The following is an 8566-nucleotide window of genomic DNA, read 5'->3' on the forward strand; positions in this document are numbered from 1 at the left end:
TGCGGTGTAAAATTTTGACATAGGGAAATATTGCAGCTTCTTAGCATCAAGAATAGATATTGTTCAATAATACACCCAATCTGTTTTTCCTCTGTCTTGTTTACAAATTGCTAGGACTGGCTTGTGCAGAATGTTGTTCTTTTACCTAATGTGTGATCTGTAGTAACTTTTTGTTCCTCAATTTCCCCACTGTAAAAGGTAGGACAATTGATATCTACCGTTCTTTCAAGAGACCAGCAGTACCTGTGAGACGCAGGCATGATTATGGATCAATTCCTTTGAAATCATTTGACAAATGAGTCTTTGTGAACAGTTAACAGCTCAGATTGCTCTGGCTTGGCACGTAAGATAGCTAAGATGTTTCTGTTCCCTGATGAGCTGGACTCCTTGAAGCAGGACTGACATGAATGCTCCATTATGACTAACTCAAGATACATTCAATACAAATTGCTTCACAATATTAACTCAGAAGTCAGGCTTTGGGCAAACATGGCTCTCTGTAGAATTACTTTAAATTGTGTCAATCTAATGACAGTCATAGTATACACCTTTTGAATGACAGAGAGTTTTTTGCTGTATTCACCAAGCACTAGTGAGAGTTCATGCAGATATACAATGAAGAAATGGGTATGAGTTACCTCTGCACATTTTTTGCATCTTAACACATATATTACAAATAGCAAAACGCAAAGATTTTAAACTTAAAGTATGTGCTGCCATACAGCTTAAGTGTTCTTTATCCCTTAGAAACCATGTCCTTTAGCTTAAAAATTGTCTTTTCTCGCTTGCCAAAGCCACAGTACAGAACAACCATCAGAAAGTGATTAACACTGTCTGTCTTTTCTGATTAAATTAAACAGATGTAGGGTATATGTCTAGGGCAGAGGTTGAACTTACTAAATGAGCTTCATTTAAAACAACAGTTTATGTCTTTCACTACACTAATTTATTAATGAAGAATTTTTCCTTTTTCAATTTTATCTTAATGCTAGAGCAAACTCAGTTACCCTCTTGCCGTGTTACCTCTTATCCCTTCATAATTTTTAGATAATAAGAAAGAAGAATGATCATAAAACTGAAATTTAAAAAGATCAACAGTTCAAATCAGACACCAGTGAGGAGTCTGTGCACCTTATTTATAGTCACAAGGGCTTCCATAGACACCTATCAGTACTGCACAGTTCTGTTTGTAACATCTGTTGAGAGTATCACCTTTGAACTGGATTATAAAATCTCCCTAATGAGTAATTTCTGAGTGCATGCAACAATCTGTGCCACATTTTTAACTGTCTCTGCAGGAGAGAAGACAAAATGCTTTAATGTGGGCTTGAGTCTCTCTGGTATCTCTGGTTAATCAGCGTGCACATCAGTCTAACCTAACTGCCTGCCTAAGTATCAGCCACTGACACTGTCTTGCTAATAAAGCACCTGAGCAGCCATTAAGGGTTACTCGGTTCCACTGAAGCAATTAAACACACTTTTTGCCATATACTGTGTTGGAAAGATGTATATAATCATGGAAACCAGAAGTATTTGTATACCTCATTGAACTGTATACTATTTGAACAGATGGGAAACTTCACAGCACTAAATACTGCAGTGTCTTTATTGTCATATGTTTTAGGTGTAGTTTAACATTTCAGCACAGACATCCATTAAGCTCTTATAACATGGTAGCTGCTATGAGCTGTAGTTCATTTCAGCTTTTGAGTACGCCAAGCCTACTTCTGCATGTGATAAATGGTGTATTTTCCAGAAATGCTTTGCTTCAGCGTTATAGTTTTTGCTAAGTGACACGAGTTGGCAGTTAATTGCAAGGGGATTGCCAAAGGCTCATAAGGCAAAGAAGGAAATCATGTCAGTAAACTACTTTCACTTTTCCTACAGGACACTGAGAATGACCTTATTGTTACAATTGTGCTGTGTACCCTGTGCAGGAGCATAGATCCATGTTGGACACAAGCAGAAAACCACTTATGCAGAATAATTAGACTTTCCACAGTATCACCAGTACTGTTTCCCCCCCCAAGATATTTCCTGATCTTAAGGTAACATACTGTCTTACTGTAACACCTTGTGCTGGGTGCGCTGCATGAGGCTTGTGGCCAAAGACCTGGCTGCACTCCAGCAGATCCTGTCTCCAGCAGCGTTCTAACCACATTTCCTTGCCAACATATTTCTTATGCCATTACATGAAGAAGGCGGGAAGGGAAGGCTGTACTCCAGGCCATTAGAGGCAGATGTGTCCCTAGAGTCTAACAGACATAATTTAGAGCATCTCAGAATTCCTTCTAAACAATTCTGGGAACCCCTTGGGGACCCCACCTGTTCTAAGGGAAACAATAGTGCCTTACAGTAGTTTTGCCCCTTTACCTTCCACTTAGGTGTGCCAAATGGAGTTTGCGTATCTGAATGCCTACCTCTGTTCTCAGGCATCCATGTGATGTGGTATGTTTTGGACACATCCAACTTAGGTGTTTATCTTCACAGGAATTTTTTAAAAAACCCCAGGAAAACAGGTAGAAAGCCTGCTATATCTAATTTGTTCCCTGATGAATCTGAGAGGAAAGATTATGCTTAAAAGCTTTGATAGATGGATAGAGATAATTTGAAAATCAGATCCCTTTATGATTCAATAATCTTTCAGGTTACGTCATGTTTACGCAACCCAACCCACACAAAGTGGCTAGAAGAAGGCATCAGAAGAAGTTATTTGGAATTGACACAGTTTTTGTCAATGTTATGTATTCTGTTCACCTCACTTTGGAAGTTGGTAAACTCCAAGTTTTTGTTAAGCATCCATTATTTTTGTATGCCATGTTAGCATGATCCAGTCAACTGTGGTAAATGGTAATCCTTAATCTTGAGAGACATATATTTGGAATTGAAGGAACTGAATTCCATTATCTGTACCTTGGTGAGATATGTAATATAATCCAAATCCTTTTATTCAATTAACCTGGCTTACTTTAAAAATAAAGTCTTTTGTCTTCAGTCAGTTGTTCTGTGGAAAAAAAATAGTCACTTAATGTAAGGTTCACATTTATCTGAAAGCTGTTAAGTGATATGCTGATAGTCACGACAAGCTGTACATGAAGAGGCTTCAGATGAGCGCTACAGTGCAGTTTATGTGCCTTTTAGATAATGCTATTGCAATGCTTCTTAAGGACTAAGAAATGTAGCTCATCCACATTGTTTACAACGACTTGGAATACAATAGGAAAACAATAGATTTAAATGTTCTCAGTGTCCTTGCCACAGCATTAATACATAATTCTTTGAGCAGCATTCACATCATGCTAACTTTGCTATATTACAGTTTCATACTTACATTTTATCTCAGAAACAGCTCAACACCTTTTCTAAGTCCTCTCAGCTGTCTAAATGCAAGTATTTGGGGCCTCACTTTCCTTGATCTGCCCTCAGAAAACTAATATTCTGATGTCAACATGAATTGCTGGTACCTTTCTCCAACTGTATTGAAATCTCCTTACTTGCTGTTAATCATAAGACACTGCACTCATTTTGTTGGCTCTGTGATGTCTAAGATCTATGTTTAGATTGGACTCTACCTTTGTTTTACCAATTAATCATTTTCAGGTTCTGTCAAAGAGCTTCTAACACATGAGGCAGTTACTGGCAACTGGCAAATAACAACTGTCCAGTGCATCTGAATTACCAGAAGTCATCATTCTGCTCGGACCTCAGTAAGGAGTGCGGAGCACATTTCCCTTTCTTTAACTAGCTGCAATCGAAGGCCTGAAATGATGTTTTCATGCTACCAAAACCAAGATTTATTTGCATGAGGAGTGGCAAAATGACCAAAGGGAATCATAATGGCTATTTGTGGCAGAAGTAACTTTAACAAAAGGAAGGTGAAATGATCAATTCTAACAGGCAGAAGCTGTTTTGTGGTGGGTGGAGAGCAGAAGGAACATGTGCAGGTGGCCTGTGGGAATCTCAGAAAACAAGCTCATTTTAAAAAGTCCAAATATATATTGCATGGAGAGGATCACTAAACTCTAATGCTTTTCTTTTATGTTCAAATGATACATCTTTACTAAGAAGAAAAAGCCATTGCTAGCATTCAGGTATTTTGTGGAAGTAGAAAAATTGTGGGCTGATGGTGTCTTAGAGTCCCAGGAAAACTACAGAGGACAGCTTTCATTTGAGAGCAAGCCTGGTTATGTAGCTGAGGTCTTTTGCTTCAAATTTTTCTTGGAGCCCTCAACAGTTGAAAGTGTTCACCCAGGAGTAATACAGCACAAGGGAGACTGGACTTGATTGTACAACCCAGACACCGGTACAGCCTTAAATATGCTAATTCTGCAAGGCACTTAATTCTAGACTACGCTTTGCTGTCACACTGAAAAATGGCTATTTACCATTGGCTTTAAGACCTTTAAGCGTTTAAGAAATCAGTTCTCATACATTATCCTTCCATTTAGTTTGCAGGTAGGTTTAAAGATGGTGAGCCAAATCCATATGTTGCTCTTGTCTCGTGGTGGATCTCTGAATCTTGTAGTTAAGAAACCTGTAGCTTTGTTTAGTGCTTATTTAAATGAATCACACTCCTACAACTAAAACTAAATTAAACCATAAGTTTGGAGGTAAAGTAATTATTGAGGTGCCACCCCTGGGACTCAGCAGTTTCTGGATTATTTCAAGTGGTAGGTTAGGAGGCAAATGCAGTTCACCACTGACAATGTAAGATGGCTCTTGGGAACATGCACTAAATGGGAACATATCCAGATGTTGGACTCCCAGATGTGTGAGTCATTGTGGAATAACCTTCTGATCAATCAGTTTCTGTAAAAACAGGAATGAAAAAGCAAACAATATACAAATGTGAGTTAGAAACTGAAATTCAGTGGGCTGTAAGGCACAAAGATGGTCGTGTGAGTGTAAAGGGCTGTGGCTGTATCGTGCCTGGGAGGCTCTGTGCAACAAATTCAGTGTTACCAGACAGGGAAAGGAAGACAAAATGTAGCTTCTCACTTATGTCTTGATGTGTAACAACAGTAAACAGAAATTAAATGTACAACACATGAATAACTATCTGCCCAACTTGCTGAAAATCAGATCCTTTCTTTGTTTACAAACTGTGCCACAGCATCACCATAAATCAATAACATTTAGAAATCACCACTTCCACTCTGTATTTTTATAATTGATCTTTTCAATAGTTTGTGTTTTCTTAACCCTTTGCAGTCAGATTCAATATGATACAAATACAAATAGTTTAAAGGCTTTATAAGCAAAAGTGAATGAGAGAAAAACACTATGCTACTTTCCTTGACCTAACGTCTACATAGAGGGATTTTAATTTTGACATGACTAGACAGATACCAAATGCCAAATAGTTTTGACTAACATCAATGCACAATTAGCAGTCTTTGTAATTAATCAGGGCAGAAAATTGGAGACAAGGGCCTAACACAGCCTTCTCTCAGTCTTAATGTCCACTGTGCAAAAGTATAAACCTTTTCCTTACTCTTTGGACAATTTTCAAAATGGCTCCTGCACAACTCAAAGATGACAATTACTATTGTTGCCATTATTCAAAGACCTGTCAGTCTTTGAAACCCTGTCATTATTTATGTTCAAAGGCAGGAAATACTAATGAGGTTTGATTTCACCAGCCTCTATGAGAATACTTGTGTATAATTCTCCTCACAAGATAAACTCAGATTTTGTGTTATTTTGTGAAATATAAACTTACATGTGAAGCATGAGCATCTAGTAGCTGAGAGATGATATCCTTATATGATCCTAATATTGTGGTAAATGTATTCTAATAAAATCCTCAGACCAGCCATATCATTGCAGCCTATTTGTGGGTTTATGTGATTTTTAGATCTTTAACGTGCCATTTCAAACCAATGGATCAAAACACACATTCTGTTTAAGAAACACTTTGGACTCCTGGTCCAGATGGACGTGCAGGAGGGCCAGGAGACTTCTGTGGATGGATAAGGAGCTGCTGAGGAAACTTAAAGGGAATAAAGAGGTTTATAAATGGTGGAAGCAAGGACAGGCAGTCTGGGAAGAATACAGGGATGTTGTCTGGGAAGCTAGGGACCAGGTTAGGAAAGCTAAGGCCCAGTTAGAATTAAACTTGGCTAGGGATATTAAGGATTACAGGAAGGGATTCTATAGGTACGTAGCGAATAAAAGACACACTAGGGACAGCATGGGCCCTCTCTGGAAGCTATCAGGAGATCTGGCCACCTTGGACTTGGAGAATGACTTCTTTACCTCAGTCTTCACTGGCAAATGCTCTGACCACACCAGCCAAGTCTTGGAAGGCAGATGCAGACACTATGAGAATGAAGACCTTAGACCCGCTGTAGGAGAGGATCTGGTTCGAGACCGTCTTAAGAATGTGAACATGCACAAGTCCATGGGCCCTGATGAAACCCATCCACGGGTCCTGAAGGAGCTGGCGAATGAAGTTGCTAAGCCACTGGCCATCATATTTGAGAAATCATGGCAGTCAGGTGAAGTTCCTGATGACTGGAAAAATGGAAATATAGCCCCATTTTCAAGAAGGGGAAAATGGAAGACCTGGGAAGCGACAGACCAGTCAGTCTCACCTCTGTGCATGGCAAAATCTTGGAGCAGATTCTCCTGGAAGGCATGCTAAGGCATACGAAAATCAACAAGGTGCTTGGTGACAGCCAGCATGGCTTCACTAAGGGGAAATCCTGCCTGACCAATTTGGTGGCCTTCTATGATGGGGCTACAGAACTGATGGACAGGGGTAGAGCAGTTGATGTCATCTACCTGGACTTGTGCAAAGCGTTCGACACTGTCCCACACGACATCCTTGTCTCTAAATTTGAGAGACATCAATTTGATGGATGGACCACTCGGTGGATAAAGAGCTGGCTGGATGGCCACACACAAAGAGTTGTGGTCAATGGCTCCATGTCCATCTGGAGACCAGCAACAAGTGGTGTCCCTCAGGGATCGGGGTTGGGACCGGTCTTGTTCAACATCTTTGTCCCTGACATGGACAGTGGGATTGAGTGCGCCCTCAGCAAGTTTGCCGATGACACCGAGCTGTGTGGTTCGGTTGATACCCTGGAGGGAAGGAATGCCATCCAGAGGGACCTTGACACACTTGTGAGGTGGGCTGATGCCAACCTGATGAAGTTTAACCATGCCAAGTGCAAGGTCCTACACCTGGGTGGGAGCAATCCCAGGCACAGCTACAGGTTGGGCAGAGAAGAGATTCAGAGCAGCCCTGCGGAGAAGGACTTGGGGGTGTTGGCTGATGAGAAAATGAACATGAGCCGGCTTCAGTGTGTGCTCACAGCCCAGAAAGCAACCGTATCCTGGGCTGCATCAAAAGGAGCGTGACCAGCAGGTCGAAGGAGGTGATCCTGCCCCTCTACTCTGCTCTCATGAGACCTCACCTGGAGCATTGTGTTCTGTTGTCCTCAACATAAAAATGACACGGAACTGTTGGAACAAGTCCAGAGGAGGCCACGAGGATGATCAGGGGACTGGAGCACCTCCCGTGTGAAGACAGGCTGAGAAAGTTGGGTCTGTTCAGCTTGGAGAAGAGAAGGCTGCGTGGAGACCTCATAGCAGCCTTCCAGTATCTGAAGGGTGCCTACAGGGATGCTGGGGAGGGACTCTTCATTAGAGACTGTAATGATAGGACAAGGGGTAATGGGTTAAAACTGAAACAGAGGAAGTTTAGATTGGATATAAGGAGAAAGCTCTTTACTGTGAGGGTGGTGAGGCACTGGAATGTGTTGCCCAGGGAAGTTATGAATGCTCCATCCCTGGTGGTGTTCAAGGCCAGGTTGGACAGAGCCTTGGGTGGCATGGTTTATTTTGAGGTGTCCCTGCCCATGGCAAGGGGGGGTTTGAACTAGATGATCTAAAGGTCCTTTCCAATCCTAACTATTCTATGATTCTATGGTATGGTCAGTTTAAATATTTTGCATTTCTTCTGGTACAAAGTATAAAGAAAAGCTACATTTATTTTTTTACCACTCAGAATTAATCAGGCAGCAAAACCTAAGATGTTTACTACTTGAATATTTAATTAGAATTTTAAAAAAGATGTTTGCAGTTAATTCTTATATTTACAGCTGAACTGTTTGCTCTGCAGATTTTTATGCAAGAGAATCATAGAAGGTTTTCAGAGCTCAAGTTTTTTACTGTTTTCCCACTGATATTATAATAGAATCATAGAGTCACAGAATGGTTTGGGTTGGAAAGGCCCTTAAGGTCATCTAGTTCCAACCCCCCTGCCTTGGGCAGGGACACCTCACACTAAACCATGTTGCCCAAGGCTCTGTCTAACCTGGCCTTTAAAGTTGCCAGCAATGGAGGATTTACCTCTTCTTTGGGCAACTGATTCCAGTGCCTCACCACCCTCACAGTAAAGAACTTCTTCCTTATACCTAACCTGAACTTTCCCTATTTCAATTTAAACCCATCACCCCTTGTCCTGTCACTACAGTCCCTAATGAAGAGTCCCTCTCTGGTATCCAAATTTATTTATCTGTATTTCTTATGGTCTTTCAGAATGACTCACTTATCAGAA

The sequence above is a fragment of the Pezoporus wallicus genome, unplaced genomic scaffold (genome assembly GCF_028554395.1).
Source record: "Pezoporus wallicus isolate ANWC-B61680 ecotype Strahan unplaced genomic scaffold, APGP_CSIRO_Pwel_v1 contig_420, whole genome shotgun sequence".
Taxonomy (NCBI): Eukaryota; Metazoa; Chordata; class Aves; order Psittaciformes; family Psittacidae; genus Pezoporus; species Pezoporus wallicus.